Genomic DNA, 14,917 nt, shown 5'->3' with positions numbered 1-14,917 from the left:
AGAGAGTTATTTTCTAATATAACAACTATAAAACTGAGATAATGGTGTTCACAAATACTTATATACCATTACACATGCTGGTAATAGAATTTTCAGAGAAGTTACAAAATTATAATAAGTACAGCAAAGGAACAATTAGTGGACATGAAAACCCAAGAATATTTATGAAGATAATGGGGAAAAATAGAATCTTTAAAACTTTCTTGCAATATTCAGAAATCATTCTTATAAATACACTTACAAATACACCAGTCTATGAGGTAAGTGGTCAAAAGATTTTTTTTTAAAAACACAACAACAAAAAAAAAACAACAAAAAAACCCAAATCAGTCTTAGAGTAGTAGTGTGTTTGCCTAGCATTCCTGAGGCTCTTGGTTTGATTCTTAACACTGATAGGGGGGAGAGGGCAGTTTAACAAGTATTGTTATCAGATGGCTACTTCTTAGTTAAGAAATGAAAACTAAAACAAGTTTCAGGGCTCAGGTACCCTGTTAAGTTTCAAAATGTAATGAAAAATTACTAGACATAAGATGGGATTGGCCTTGGAATGCAACACACCTGACTATCTCTCCTCTGCTGTGAGGGGAGTAGGTGCCCTTTCCTCTCTAAGCCTGCTTCATTTTCTATGCAGTAAGACAGTAACAGCATCTTATAGACTCATTATGAAGGTTAGCTTGTGGTAGAATCAGAATGACTACCATTAAGAAAGTAAAAGAGGGCTGAGAAGGTGGCTTAGTGGTAGAGTACTTGCCTTGCGTGAGACCCTGGGTTCGATTCCTCAGCACCACATAAACAGAACAAGTCGGAAGTGGCACTGTGGCTCACATGGTATAGCACTAGCCTTGAGCTGAAGAGCTCAGGGACAGCATCCAGGCCCAGAATTCAAGTCCAAGGACCGACAAAAAGGAAGGAAGGAAGGAAGGAAGAAAGAAAGAAAGAAAGAAAGAAAGAAAGAAAGAAAGAAAGAAAGAAAGAAAGAAAGAAAGAAAGAAAGAAAGAAAGAAAGAAGGAAGGAAGGAAGGAAGGAAGGAAGGAAGGAAGGAAGGAAGGAAGGAAAGAAAGAAAGAAAGAAGGAAAGAAGGAAAGAAAGGACAAAAAAAGAAAGGAAGGAAGGAAGGAAGGAGGGGGAAAAGAAAGAAAAGAGAAGACAATATATGTTATGGGGGAAGAAAACCTTATACGCTGTTGGTAGAAGTGTAAATTAGTGCAACTACTATGAAAATCAGGATGGAGGTTATCTCAAAATAACAAAAAAATGGAGAAATAAAGTAGTACTCAAGTGGTACAGCAACTGTCCAACAAGTGTAAGGCACTGAGTTCAAGCCCAAGTACTGCCAAAAACAAAAACAAAACCCAAAACTAGAAATGCAGCTATACTACTCTTGGCAATATACCTGTATACCCAGGTTATCATGGTACGAGTCACAATAGCCAAATAATGGAATCAGCCTAGAATGGAATCAGCCTAGATGCCTATCAATGGGTGAATAAAAAAGAAAAAATATCACACATAAAATAACAGTACTATTTGTTCATAAAGAAGAATGAGATGATGTTGTCTGTAGAAAAATGGATAGAACTGGAGATCATCATGTTAAGTAAAATAAGTCAGACTTAGAAAGGTAAATATTACATCTAGGGGGAAAATAGAAGACATTAGAAGGGGAACTATTAGGAAAGAAGAAAGGGACCAATAACAAAAAAAATCTAAAAAATGTGGAAGCTAGACTTAGTTTATAAACATGCAAGCAAATATGCTAGGTGCATACAAGTGCATACAATGTATGTTAAGTGAAGTAAGCCAGGCCCAGAGAGACAAAGATTTCATGTTTCCCTCATATGTAGAAGCTAGAATTAGCTTATAAATGTATAATTAAATAAATTAGGTGGGCTGGGCACTGGTGGCTCACGCTTGTAAGTCTAGCTACTCAGGAGGCTGAGATCTGAGGATCGTGGCTCACAGCCAGCCCAGGCAGGAACATCTGTGAGAGTCTTATCTCCAATTAACCACCAGAAGTGGTGCTGTGCCTCAAGTGATAAGGGTGCTTCCCTGAAGAGCTAGGGACAGCACCCAGGCCCAAAGTTCAAGCCCTACAACCAACAAAAAATTAATTAAATGAATGAATGAATGAATAAATAATAAATAAATTAGGTGGCATGCAAGTATATACAAATATAGCAACTGAAAAATGGTGACATCAAGGGAGACTACATATAGCCAAATTTCTTAAAAAGGCAAAGTCAAAGCTCAACAAAATAAACACCAGGAAATGGGTACTTGAAAGGAGTGAGTATGGTAGGGTCAAGGGGAGAGAAGTAGATGAATGAAGAGCAGAAGGGAGGAATGTATTCAAGAATTCAATGCATATCCTGTAAGACTGAGAAGAGTGAGGGAAGGAGTAGGTAGGGGAATGTCAAAAGGGGTAACATTGAGCAAGATCCACTGTATTTATAAACTGCTATGTTAAATGGCAAATCTATATACAACTATTTAAAAATAAATTTTTAAAGAAAAATAAAGAAAAAAATCGAAAGAAGAAGCCTAATTTTACCTAATAGGAGGGTACTTTCTATACATGTACGATAATAACAATGAGCTAAATGTGATGGCATATGTCTATAATCCCACTAGTTGAGAGGCTGAGGCAAGACAATAGTGAGACTGAGACCATGTTCCAAAACATACAAACAGGAAAATAGCAAAAGCCCATTGATTTTTCCAGTTAATATACACTAAGAAAATGTAGCTGAGTGCAGTGGTTTATGCCTATAATCTCAGGGGACTGAAAGTAGAAGGGCTGCCCAGGTTAAAAAAAAAAAAAAGTTTGCAAGGCTCCATCTGGGTGTGATGGTACATGTCTGTTATCCCTGCTGTGTTGGAAGCATAAAATAGGACACATCAGTTCAGACACAGGCCTGGGCAAAAAATGAGACCCTATCTCAAAATAATGAGTGCAAATAAGGCCTTAAAATGTGGCTCAGAAAACTCCAGTGATACACACACACACACACACACACACACACACACACACACACACACACACACACACACACACACACACACACAAAGTTGAATTGCCTAGAAAGTTTTGAAATACAGTGAAAGACTTGGCCTATGATATACTGGCATACATAAAAGAACTATGACACCATGCAGAATAGAATAATACTAATGAATGAAGTGCAACGGAACCTAGAAAATAACCCACTCTTGCATGTAACATTTCATGGAAGTGACACTTTAAATTAGTGGGGGAAGACTAGGTCACTCAATAACCAGCACAAGGATCATTAGCTACCCATAAATTACTGTTGGTTTAAAAATCTAAATGTCCCCAGTGCTGTACAAACTAAAAACAAAATAAAAACTAAAACAAAGAAAAAACTATGATCATATAACTATTTATTTTAAAAAACTTTGAGTTGGAAGAACTTTTTTTGGCCTGACATAAAACACAGAACACCATAATGAAAGTGACAGTTGATTAAATTATATAGTTTAACACAGAACTCCGTTGGGTCTTGCTTTATCCTGGAAGTTAACAGGGTATAGCAGCTGGTAGGAAATGGGAGTGGGAAGGCAAAGAAAGAGAATCCTGCAGGGGACTCCAGGAAGTTTTATGTTTTGCTTTGCTTTGATCCTGGGCCTTTATCCATGCTCTAAAAAGCATGGATATTTAGCACTTAGAGCTCTAATATGTAACTTTTTGAAGCATGGTTCTTAGGTCCTAGTATTTTAATTTTAAAATGATTTTTAATGTGGATTAAATGAAGTAAAAAATTATCTGAACCCTCCTCAAACATCTATATAATATTCATATTGCAAAAGAGAACACAAAAGATAAATGACAAAAACAATATCTGTGTGGAGAAAGGATTAATACTTACAATAAGAGTTCCTTTAAAACAAATAAAAAGAGGGCTGGGGCCTGGCTCAAGTGTAGAGTATCTGCTGAGCAATCTTAAGGCCCTGAATTTAAACACCGGTAATACCAAAAAATGTCTCAAATGATAAAAAGAAATTTTAAAAAAACCCAAAACAAAAATAGTCAAACACAACTAGGCAATTCACCAAGAAAGAAATACAAATAAGCATATGTTCAACCTCCCTACATATATTTGTCCTCTCAAAAACTGAGTGTGACAGCTTCTTTTACCTATCCCCAGAAGTGGATGAGCAGAATGAGTAATGGTCGGGAGAACAATTAAAAAGTGCAGCTTCTGTAGATGACTAAAAAGAAAAAGTAAATTAACATTAAGCTTCAGCAATTCTAAACTATGTCAGCGCTGAAAACTTCCTTACTGGGCCAGGCTGCTCCCATTTATTCCATTATGATAGGCTTTGTCTAACAGAATGGCAAAAATGCAAAAGATTGAAAGCATCCTCCATGTTGGTGGAAATGCAAAGCTTTGATGGATGGCAGATTGGAAGGACTGACTCAACATTTTAATGTTGCTATTTCCTTTGACTAATAATTCCTCTTTTGGAAAGATAAGAGTATCAAGATATACCTGAACAAGCCCAAATATGTATGTACCAAAAGGAATTCACATAAACTTTGTAAAGGAAGCATCTTGGAGAACAATTCAAATGCTAATCATTTGAAAAGTGAGAAAACTAAGTTATGGTACATCATAGAATTTCCTGGAATGTGGTTAAAAGAGCAGAGTAACTTTTTAGACTGTGTTCTCTTTTTATTCTGAGTCTTTTGATTTTACAAGCATGGATTTTTAGGTAATTGAAGACAATTCCAATGGAGGAGCTTCAAAAAGAATTTAAACAATGATAGCATGAATGGAAAAACAATGATTACATTACTTTAAATAATTACTATGAAGAATAATTTTATTTAAAAACACAATTTTAAAAATATTTTACTTTGGGTCTGAGGATGTAACTAAGTGATGAGTATTTCTTCATATGTATATGGCTTGGATTCAACCTCAGCAGAGAAAAAAAAGCTTTACTTTGAAATAGCTTTATATAGAAAAAAGAGTTGTAAAATAGTAGTTTCCATTTACCCTTTGTCCACATTCCCCAAATAGGAGCATTTTATATAATCATAAGAATTGTCAAAACTAAGAAATTAATGTTGACATACACTATTGACCAAACCACAAACAATTTCAATTTCACCAGCTTTTCTCTTTTCCAAGATCCATTCCAATGTGTCAAGTTGCATTTGTCATCATGACTCTTCCATTTCCTTCAACCTGTGACAGATTCTTGGCCTTCCTTGTTGGTCTTTTGTGAAATGTTTTTTTACTTGAGATTGATGTATTCTCATGCTTATACTAAGAAAGATTTCTTCTAACACATGGTACAACATGATTGAACATTGAGAACTCTGAGTGAAGTGCGATAAACAAGTCACAAAAAGACAAATACTGCGTGCTTCTGTTTACATAAGGTCCTAGAATAGTTAAATTCATGGACACAGAAAACAGAAGGATATTCACCAGGGACTAGGAAGGAGTGGAGAATGGGTTATTGTCCAGTGATTATGGAGTTTCAGCTTTGCAAGATGGAAAGTTTTGGAGATTGGACATGTACTTGCTGCTGAACTGTATACTGAAATTTGGTTAAGCTAGTAAAATCTGTGTTATGCTTATTTAAACAGTGATACAAAGGGTGAATCAATGCAATAGTGATATTCACTAGACACTATGTTGAAATGAACTTTACAACTTAGGGGGAGGAGAGTTGGAGGGGAAGTGGTATGGGGTAACATTACTCATAGCTTACTTATGTAACTATGACCTTTCTGTACCTCACCTTTACAATAAAATAAAGTAAAAATAGCAGATATAAGCTAAAAATGATTCAAATAAAGAAGAAAAGGAAAGGCTTGTCTTTTTCTTTCATTTATTTGAAGACAAAAACAAACACCATGGCTTAAAATATTTAAATGATTTTTCTAGTGTCATACAAGACTGTGGGAACACAAGTGAATAGCAGATACTCAGTTTTGTGTAGTTTTTGTTTGATTTACAATTATATCTTTGCTTTGAATTATCAAACTGCTAAAAAAATCAAAGTAATTAACATTAAATTAATGTTTTACTTTTTAAAATTTTGCATTGCTTATCATGGTGAGCCAATAAAGCCAAAAATGCAGGTGATATAATTCTGGTCTAAATCTGATCTATATCTAATTCTGCAGCAACAGAAACTAAAGATGGTTCAGTAATCAAGTCTTTCTTTTTAGGGAAGATGTAGCATGAGGTCAGGCACATGTGCAATGTTTGGTTACTGCTTCTGCACATTCTTAAGTTGAAAACAAATGTAGTTTTTTAAATCAATGCTTATTTTTTTATTGGTGTTTCAGTTCAACAATTTTTTTTTCTGGTTCTGGGGCTAGAACTCAGGACCTGGGAGCTATCCTTGAGCCTCTTTGTGTTTGACTAGCACTCTACCACTTGAGCCACAGTGCCACTTCCAGCCTATTTTGTAGTAATTTATTGGAGATAAGAGTCTTAGAGACCTTTCCTGCTTGGGTTGGCTTCAAACTGTGATCCTCAGATCTCAGTCCTCTAAGTAGCCAGGATTATAGGAGTGAGCCCCTGTTGCCCATCTTAGCTTAACAGCTTTTAAAAAATTACTTGTTTAGGAAGTGGTGCTGTGGCTCAAGTGGTAGGTAGAGGGCTAGTCTTGAGCTGAAGAGCTCAGGGACAGCGCTCATGCTGAGTTCAAGCCCCATGACCAACAAAAAAACACAGAAACAAAACATTACGAGTAACTAAAAGAAAAGAAACTAAAAGAAAAAAAATTACTTGTTTAATTTTTTGGTGCCAATTCTGGGGCTTAAACTCTGGGCCTGGGTGCTGTCCTGAGCATTTGTGCTCAAAGCTAGCACTCTACCACTTGAATCACAGCTCCACTTCTGGCTTTTTGGTGGGAATAAATCCAACAAACTTTTCTGCCCAAGCAGACTTTGAACTTTGATCCTCAGCTCTTAGCCTCTTGAGTAGCTAGGATTACAAGCATGAACCATTGGCACCTGGCAGTTCAACTATGTTTAATTTTCTAATCTCTGAAGTGAGGTCAGCAAGCTTTAACATCACCTTAATTGTTTTTAAAAATGTTTGAGATAGGAAGTGGCGCTGTAGGCTCAAGTGGTAGAGCGCTCGCCTTGAGCTGAAGAGCTGAGGGACAGTGCCCAGGCCCAGAGTTCAAGCCCCACAACCGCCAAAAAAAAAATAAAAAATGTTTGAGACACTGTGTGCTATTTTCAGATTGCTAATTCAGTAACTTGACAAATTAGTAAGCAAGCAGGTCAAGAACTTGAGAAGAATGGGTGATAAAATTAAAATATTAAGCACATTCCTATTTAACAGATTTTATATGTATGCCAAGTCTGGTCATTTTTACGGCTCACTGGACTGTGTTGTAAGCCAGACACTTACGGAACATTCCAAAGACAGCATCTGACTTGCTACAAGTTTCAAGCTAAGCCTCAAATTTCATATTTTGTCATATTCCTTTTATTTTTGTATTTTTTAATTAAAAACTTTATTATAAAGTATTAATACATTTTGCACAACAAAAAAAGAAGAAGAAAGTAGTGCCCTGGATTAAAAGAAAAATAAAGGGTCTAATAACCAAATGTATTGCATGGTCCTGGTTTTGATCCCAATTTGGTCCAGCTAACATTTTAAAAAGAGATAATCAAGGATATTTGGTTATGGAATTGGTATTAAATATTACTAATAAGCTGTTAATTTTGTGAATATGGCTGTGTGTTATGTAAGGAAATGCACTTAAAATGTAAGGACAAAATTATGATATTTAAGAATTGATTTTAAGTATTTTGTCAAAGAAAAACCTAAAGATGAAGTAAAACAAAAGATGAAGTAAACATAAGCATATTTAATCATCATTAACTAAGGCAATATACTATTTCTGTTACTTAAGTTTGATATTTTCCAAGTTTTAGTTTTAACAAAATGTCCATGAAGGGCTAGGAAGGTGGCTCAGTGGTAGAGCGCTTGCCTTGCATGCATGAGGCCCTGGATTCGATTCCTCAGCACCACATAAGCAGAAAAAAAAAAAGCCGGAAGTGGCACTGTGGCTCAAATGGTACAGTGCTAGCCTTGAGCTGAAGAGCTGAGGGACAGCGCCCAGGCCCAGAGTTCAGGCCCCACGACCAGAACCCCCCCCCCAAAAAAAATGTCCATGAAATTTAAATAATGTCGAGGGGTGTTATGGTTTAACAGTAGACCTTCTAGACTTATGAGGAGTCTATGACTTCCATCAAGAATTACTGAAACAATTCTTTACAAAGTTAAAACTCTCTTTTGTTGTTGTTTGTGTTTGTGTTTGTTTTGTTAAGACAGAGTTTCACTATATAGCTCAGGCTGGCCTCACACTTGCAATACTCAGCCTGTGGAGTGTTAGGATTACATGCATGCACCTCTACACCTGGGATAGGTTTAAACTTCCTGACAAGGGGGAAAAGCTACTCTGAAGATACCAAACTACTCAACTTCCTAGTTGCCCTGAATTGAATTCTTGCTTTTACCCCTGATCTTCTCTAGTCATTCTTCACCTTGCTACAGTAGTATTTACAAAGACAAACCTAGTCATCTCACTCTCTGCTTAAAAACCTCCAATGGGTCCTAATTTCTAGAATACAACCAAAAGCTCTCATATGTGAGCCAGTCTCTTGGCCACCTCCTGTACTTTGTCCAGCTTTGCTAGTTTCTTTTAGATCTTCAGTGGCCAAAGTTTATCCTGGCTCATGACCTTCCTAGAGCTGGTCAGCATGTTCTTGAAACATTCATCAACCCTGTTTTCTCCTTAAGAATCCATCTCTTAGCTGAGTGAGGTGACACATGCCTACAATTCCAGCTACTTGGGTGGCAGAGACAATTGGATCATGAGTTTGAGGACAGCCTGGGCAAAGTTAGCAAAACCTTTTCTCAAAAACAAAATAAGGGCTGGGAAGGTCGCTCAGTGGTGGAGTGCTTGCCTCCCATGCATGAGGCCCTGGTTTGATTCCTCAGCACCACATAAGCAGAAAAAGTCAGAAGTGGAGCTGTGGCTCAAGTGGTAGAGTGCTATCCTTGAGCTGAAGAGCTGAGGGACAGCGCCCAGGTCCAGAGTTCAAGCCCACAATTGACAAAAAAGAAAATAAATAGCTCAAGTTGTTTACTTATTTACTTGCTTGATTAAATTTATTTTTCAATTAGCTTAAGTGATAGTGTGTTTACCTAGCCAGCACAAAGCCTTGGTTCAATCCTCAGTACCACGAAAAAGCATATATATGTATATGGGTAGATAGGTAGATAGATAGATAGATAGATATTAGTCTCATGTCTGTTTTTCCCACTTCTGAAATCTCCATGTGTATTTTGTTTACCAAAGTACAACCAATAATATTCAATAGTGAATCATAGGAAAGATTTCCTTTTTCAAAGCTTCTAATCCTTTAAGTATCACAGGAATATTGAAATTCAGTTTTAAAATATTACAAGGTAAAAACTGGTGTTATCCAAAAAGTTAGCATTTGAGAGAAATATCAAAAGGCAGCAAGTGACAATTGTGTTGCCAAGCAAAATTTTACAAAAAGGGAGATAGCACCTTCAGTAAGATTCTCAGTGTGTCTTTTTTGTTTGTTTTTTTTGTCGGTCGTGGGGCTTGAACTAAGGGCCTGGGCACTAACCCTGAGCCTTTTCCACTCAAGGCTAGCACTCTACCACTTTGAGCCATAGTGCTACTTCCATCTCAGTGTGTCTGAATTCCCTAATTCCCATGTTCCTGTGATGCCCCAGTTGCTTAGGCAATGTCCTGACCTGAACTTCACTTCTCTACAGGGCAGGGAAGCATGGCCCTTACTAGCAGAGTGGGTCAGAGGACAGGACACAAACCACATGGAAAGATCCCTCACTACCATACCCCAGGGCCAGCACAGGTAGGAGACATACAAACATAAATAAGCCTACAATCGTGGGAAGACTTTATAACATGAGAACAATGAGAGGTCAAGCATTCAAAATTTGAATAGGACAGTTAACAAATTACTGGATAAATTAGTATTTTAAATTAATATTCATATTTTAAGTTAGTATTTTTTTTTTTTTAGTCAGTTGTAGGGTTTGAACTCTGAGCCTGGGCGCTGTCCCTCAGCTCTTCAGTTCAAGGCTAGTGCTCTACCACTTGAGCCACAGGACCACTTCTAGTTTTCTGGTGGTTTATTAGAGATAAGATTCTCATGGAGGGCTGGGAAGGTGGCTCAGTGGTGGAGTGCTTGCCTTGCATGCATGAGGCCCTGGGTTCGATTCCTCAGCACCACATAAGCGCAAAAAGCCGGAAGTGGTGTTGTGGCTTAAGTGGTAAAGTGCCAGCCTTGAGCTGAAGAGCTGAGGGACAGCATCCAGGCCCAGAGTTGAGGCCCCAGGACCGACAAAAAAAAAGAAAGAGTCTCATGGACTTTCCTGACTGGACTGGCTTTGAACTGTGATCCTCAGATCTCAGCCTCCTTAATAGCTAGGATTACAAAGTTAGTATTTTTTAAATTTAACACTACATGGAGTTTGTGATGTACAAGGCCTGGGTGCATAAGCTTTTTAAATTATTTAAAGAATTAAAGAGTGCACATTTTTTCTGAGGTTTTATGGAACATTTAGGAAGTGCCATTTACTGGGCCACAAAGAAAATCTCACAAATATAAAAAACTTAACACCTATAGATCGAATCATATTAAGTAAAGGACAAAAACATTTAAGGCAGCAAGTTCCTTGACAAGGGAAAGGAGAGGCAGGATGGCATTGGGGGGTGATACAAATAAGGGAAATAAATGAGAGGCAGGAAGGAGAGGAGACAGGAGAGGGAGAGAGGGAGAGAAGGAAAGAGGGGGAGAGAGAGAAAAGAAGAGGGAGAGAGGTCCAAATTGAGGGACATTTTACTAAAACCACTGGTTCATATTTTTATAATAAAAGACAATACCACTGTTACACTGGTCATAATGGAATATACTTGCAATCCTAACACCTAGGGTGCTGAAGCAGAAGGATACTAAGTTCAAAGTCAGCTTGGGCAACATAGTGAGAACCTGTCTCAAAAAAAAAAAAAAAAAAAAGACGGGTGCTGGTGGCTCATACCTATAACTGTAGCTACTGAGGAGACTGAGATCGGAGATTGAGGTTCAAAGCCAGCCCAGAGGCAAAGTCCCTGTCAGACTCTTAAATTCAATTAACCACTCAAAAATGGGAAGAGGAGCTGTGATGCAAAGTGGTAGAGCTTTGAACAAAAAGAGTTCAGGGACAGCACCCAGGCCCCGAGTTCAAGCCCCACCACTGACAAAAAAGAAGTCAACATCATTATAGAATAAGAAACTAACTGCTCACTGTAAAGGAGACTAAGGACCTTCAACAGAATGCAATTGTTATTCTGGATTTTCTTTCCCTATGGCAGCACATTATTAGGACAAATGATGTAATCTAAGTGGTTTGTAGATTAGAGTATTTTATCAATGTCAGTTTCCTAGATTTTGATATCTTTATGGTTATATAAGAGAATATCCTTGTTTAGAAAACAAAGCACTGTATATTAAAGGATATGATCTTAAAGGTGTTGATGGGTCACACATATAATCCTAGCTACCTGGGCAGGCAGGTATATATAGCGTAAGCAGTAAAGCACCAATTGTGAGTGAAACAGCTGAGTAAGAGTTAGAGGCCTGATTTGAAGCCCAGTACTGACACCAAAAATGAATAAAGAAAGGAAGGAAGGAAGGAAGGAGGAAAAAAGGAAAGAGAGAAAGAAAAAATGAAGAAAAGAAGGAAGGAAAGAAAGAAGGAAGCAAAGAAGGAAGAAAGCAAAGAAAAAAAAAGGAAGGAGAAAAAGAGAGAGAAAGGAATAAAGAGAAGAAGAGGAGGAAGAAGAAACATATATAATGGTTCAGAATACATGCATATGTGTTCATTAACTGGGGATAAGAGGTTCAGGAGGACTTTTCTACATGGGCTGGTTTCAAACTGTGATCCTCAGATCTGAGCCTTCTGTGAGCCATCAGTTCACAGCCTCTTTATATTTTAAGTATTTCATAACTTAAAAAAAGTAAAGCAGGGGTTGGGAAGGTGTCTCAGTGGTAGAGCACTTGCCTTGCATGCATGAGGCCCTGGGTTCGATTCCTCAGCATCACATAAGCAGAAAAAAAGCCAGAAGTGGCACTGTGGCTCAAGTGGTAGAGCACCAGCTTTGAGCTGAAAAGCAGAGGGACAGCGCCCAGGCCCAGAGTTCAGGCCACAAGATGGACCAAAGGAAAAAAAGTAAGTAAAGCAATGGCAGTAAATTGTCTCTAAAAGCATCCCATTGTCAGAAGAGATGAGGTGGCCATTCTTCTCTCAGAAGAAATCCTATGATTAAACTGAGACAGGTAGCCCCTAAAGTATACAGCTGCTAAGTGACAAAACCAAGGATTTACCTCAGTCTGTCTGACTCCAAAGTCCAGGGTCCTTCCACATTAGTGTATAAGTCACAAAATACAAACACCCAAAACTGCACTTACTCAATATCCTCAGGAATGAGTCATGATGCTCAGATGAGTAAGTGAAAGGCCATCCTCAAGGAAGCACTGTTCATAGCCTTCCAGGGGTAGAGCAGAGAAGACTCCAGAATCCTCTGGGGAGTTACTTTCCCTCTTGGGCTTCTGGGATTTGGCCCAGCACATCTAGACTCTAATGGACATGTTCTCTCTGAAAGTTCCAGCAAGAAATATTAAGACAAAATAGCATTTAAAAGTTAGTTTTTCAAAACTGCATTTTGATCCCCATGTAGAGCATCAGTTCTGTCCTGTATCTTAAAACATTGTTCCTTTGATGTTATTGGGTTTTTGCTGGTTGTGTGGTTTTAATTCAGGTTTTTTTTTTCCTTGTTCAGTTTGCTCTCTATCACTTGAACTACACCTCCAGCCCTCCTGGTTTTTTCTGGTTATTTGGAGATGGGAGTCTCATACTTTTCTGCCTGGGCTAGCCTCAAATGGCAATTCTCTGGATTTCAGCTTCCTGAGTAGCTAGGATTACCAGTGTGAGCTACTAGGGCCCTTCTCTTTTTTTCTATCTCTCTTTTTGTTTTCCACTTAGCATTTTGCTACCTCTTCAGGAAACTTTCAGTGCCATCTTGTTTTTATGATTCCAAATATAACCATCCTAGTTTTGGTGTCATTCATATAAAAAAGACTACAAATAATCAATAGTCTGGGTTTCAGTAGATCAGGACTGCAGTCTTATGTAGAGACTGAGATTGGGAGGATCACCATTCAAGGCCAGCCCAGGCACACATGAGAAACCCTTTCTTAACTAATAGCTGAACCCAGTGGCACACCTGTCATCTTAGCCACTTGAGAGGCTGAGATTGAGAAAATTATAGGTCTAAACCATACTGAATAGAAACCCATTTCAGCAGAAGAAGCCAAGTGTAATGGTGTGCACCTGTCTTTCCAGCTAAGATGTGAGCCTAAAATGGGCAGATCACAGTCCAGGCTTATACCTAGGCAGGAAACAAGATCCTCTCTCAAAGATAACCAGTGCTAAAAAGGGCTGGAGGAATGGCTCTATGATAGAATATTTGCCTAGCAAGTTTGTGAAACTCTAAATTAAAAATCTGTACTGCAAAACAAAACAATTCCCCCCCCCCCCCCAATCACCCAAAACAAACAAACAAAAAACCTAACTCATGGAGAAACTGGGACACATAGTGAGTGTTCTTTTCTCTTTATTTTATTTTTTTTGTTGGTTGTGGGGTTTGAACTCTGGGCCTGAGCGCTGTCCCTCAGCTCTTCAGCTCAAGGCTAGCGCTCTACCACGTGAGCTACAGCTCCACTTCCAGTTTTCTGGTGGTTTATTGGAGATGAGTCTCATGGACTTTCCTGCCCGGGCTGGCTTTGAACCACAATCCTCAGATCTCAGCCTCCTGAGTAGCTAGGATTACAGGCGTGAGCCAACGGCGCCCAGCCTCTTTTCTCTTTAATTCCACAACTCTGCACATATATCTAATCATAGTAACAGGTAGTGCTCACCATTGAGCCTTTACCGCTTGAGGCACCTAAGCATTTTAATCCTCAACACAACTTTAGATAGATACAATGATCACCTTCATTTTATAGATGAAAACACAGAATAGGGACAAGTTGCTCAAGTTCAAACAACTGGTAAAGAACACAGCTGGGACTCAAGTAGACAATTGGCCTCTTTACTAGTGTTTCAGTCATCACATACAGAATCAATTGTCTGGTGTTGAAGGCCAACCATGAATACCTGTGCTCTACCCAGTTTGTCTTTCTAGTCAAACTCAAAAATCAATGAAAGCATTTACAAATGTAGATTTCTTTTAGAAAAAAAATACGAACCATAGTCGTTTAGGGAATGAAGGACTGCATTTTTTTTATTTTGATGTTAGAATGCTTAAAAACAATTCATTATCAGAAATGGTATTTTCCATATCAATGGTTGTAACTGAAGAATTAAAGCAGGGATTGAATTCTAACAACCTCACTTTAGTAGCTATCAAAATTTTATTCACCTTGAATGTTTTCTTGACTATAAATGGGAATAATGATATCCATCATACTGGAATACTATTTGCCTTAGTACAATTAATTAAGATGCTTATTAATATAGTGAGTTATTAAAAGTACTCAACATTTTTCTCTCTGCAACATCATTTTAATTACTGAGAGGTATCTCATAGAAATATCATGATTAATTTAAGCAGACCCTCATCATTTTCAATATTATCAGTATAAACAATAGAAAAATCTTTCCACATATTTCTTGTTTCTTTAGGAGTAAACACTATAATAAAAAAGCACTATAAATTTTTCATTAAATTATATTTTAAACAATGTTTCTTAATGTATAGTATACCACATTAAATGTTCTCTCTCCTCTCTCTTCCTCATACACATACACATAT

General features: G+C 37.8%; 1 long non-coding RNA gene across 1 annotated transcript in view; it reads right to left on the bottom strand.

The window, feature by feature from the left end:
• The window catches only part of LOC138805770 (uncharacterized), a 32,623-nt gene that overhangs the window by 7,152 nt on the left and 10,554 nt on the right, over positions 1-14,917 (bottom strand). Inside the window, exon 2 of the long non-coding RNA XR_011365640.1 lies at positions 12,513-12,699. This is a non-coding gene — a long non-coding RNA (uncharacterized lncRNA). The remainder of the gene's footprint in view (positions 1-12,512; positions 12,700-14,917) is intronic.

Source organism: Dipodomys merriami, unplaced genomic scaffold (genome assembly GCF_024711535.1).
Source record: "Dipodomys merriami isolate MVZ:Mamm:240054 unplaced genomic scaffold, mDipMer1.0.p SCAF_4, whole genome shotgun sequence".
In the NCBI taxonomy this organism is placed as follows: Eukaryota; Metazoa; Chordata; class Mammalia; order Rodentia; family Heteromyidae; genus Dipodomys; species Dipodomys merriami.
This window is presented reverse-complemented; position numbering and strand designations above follow the sequence as displayed.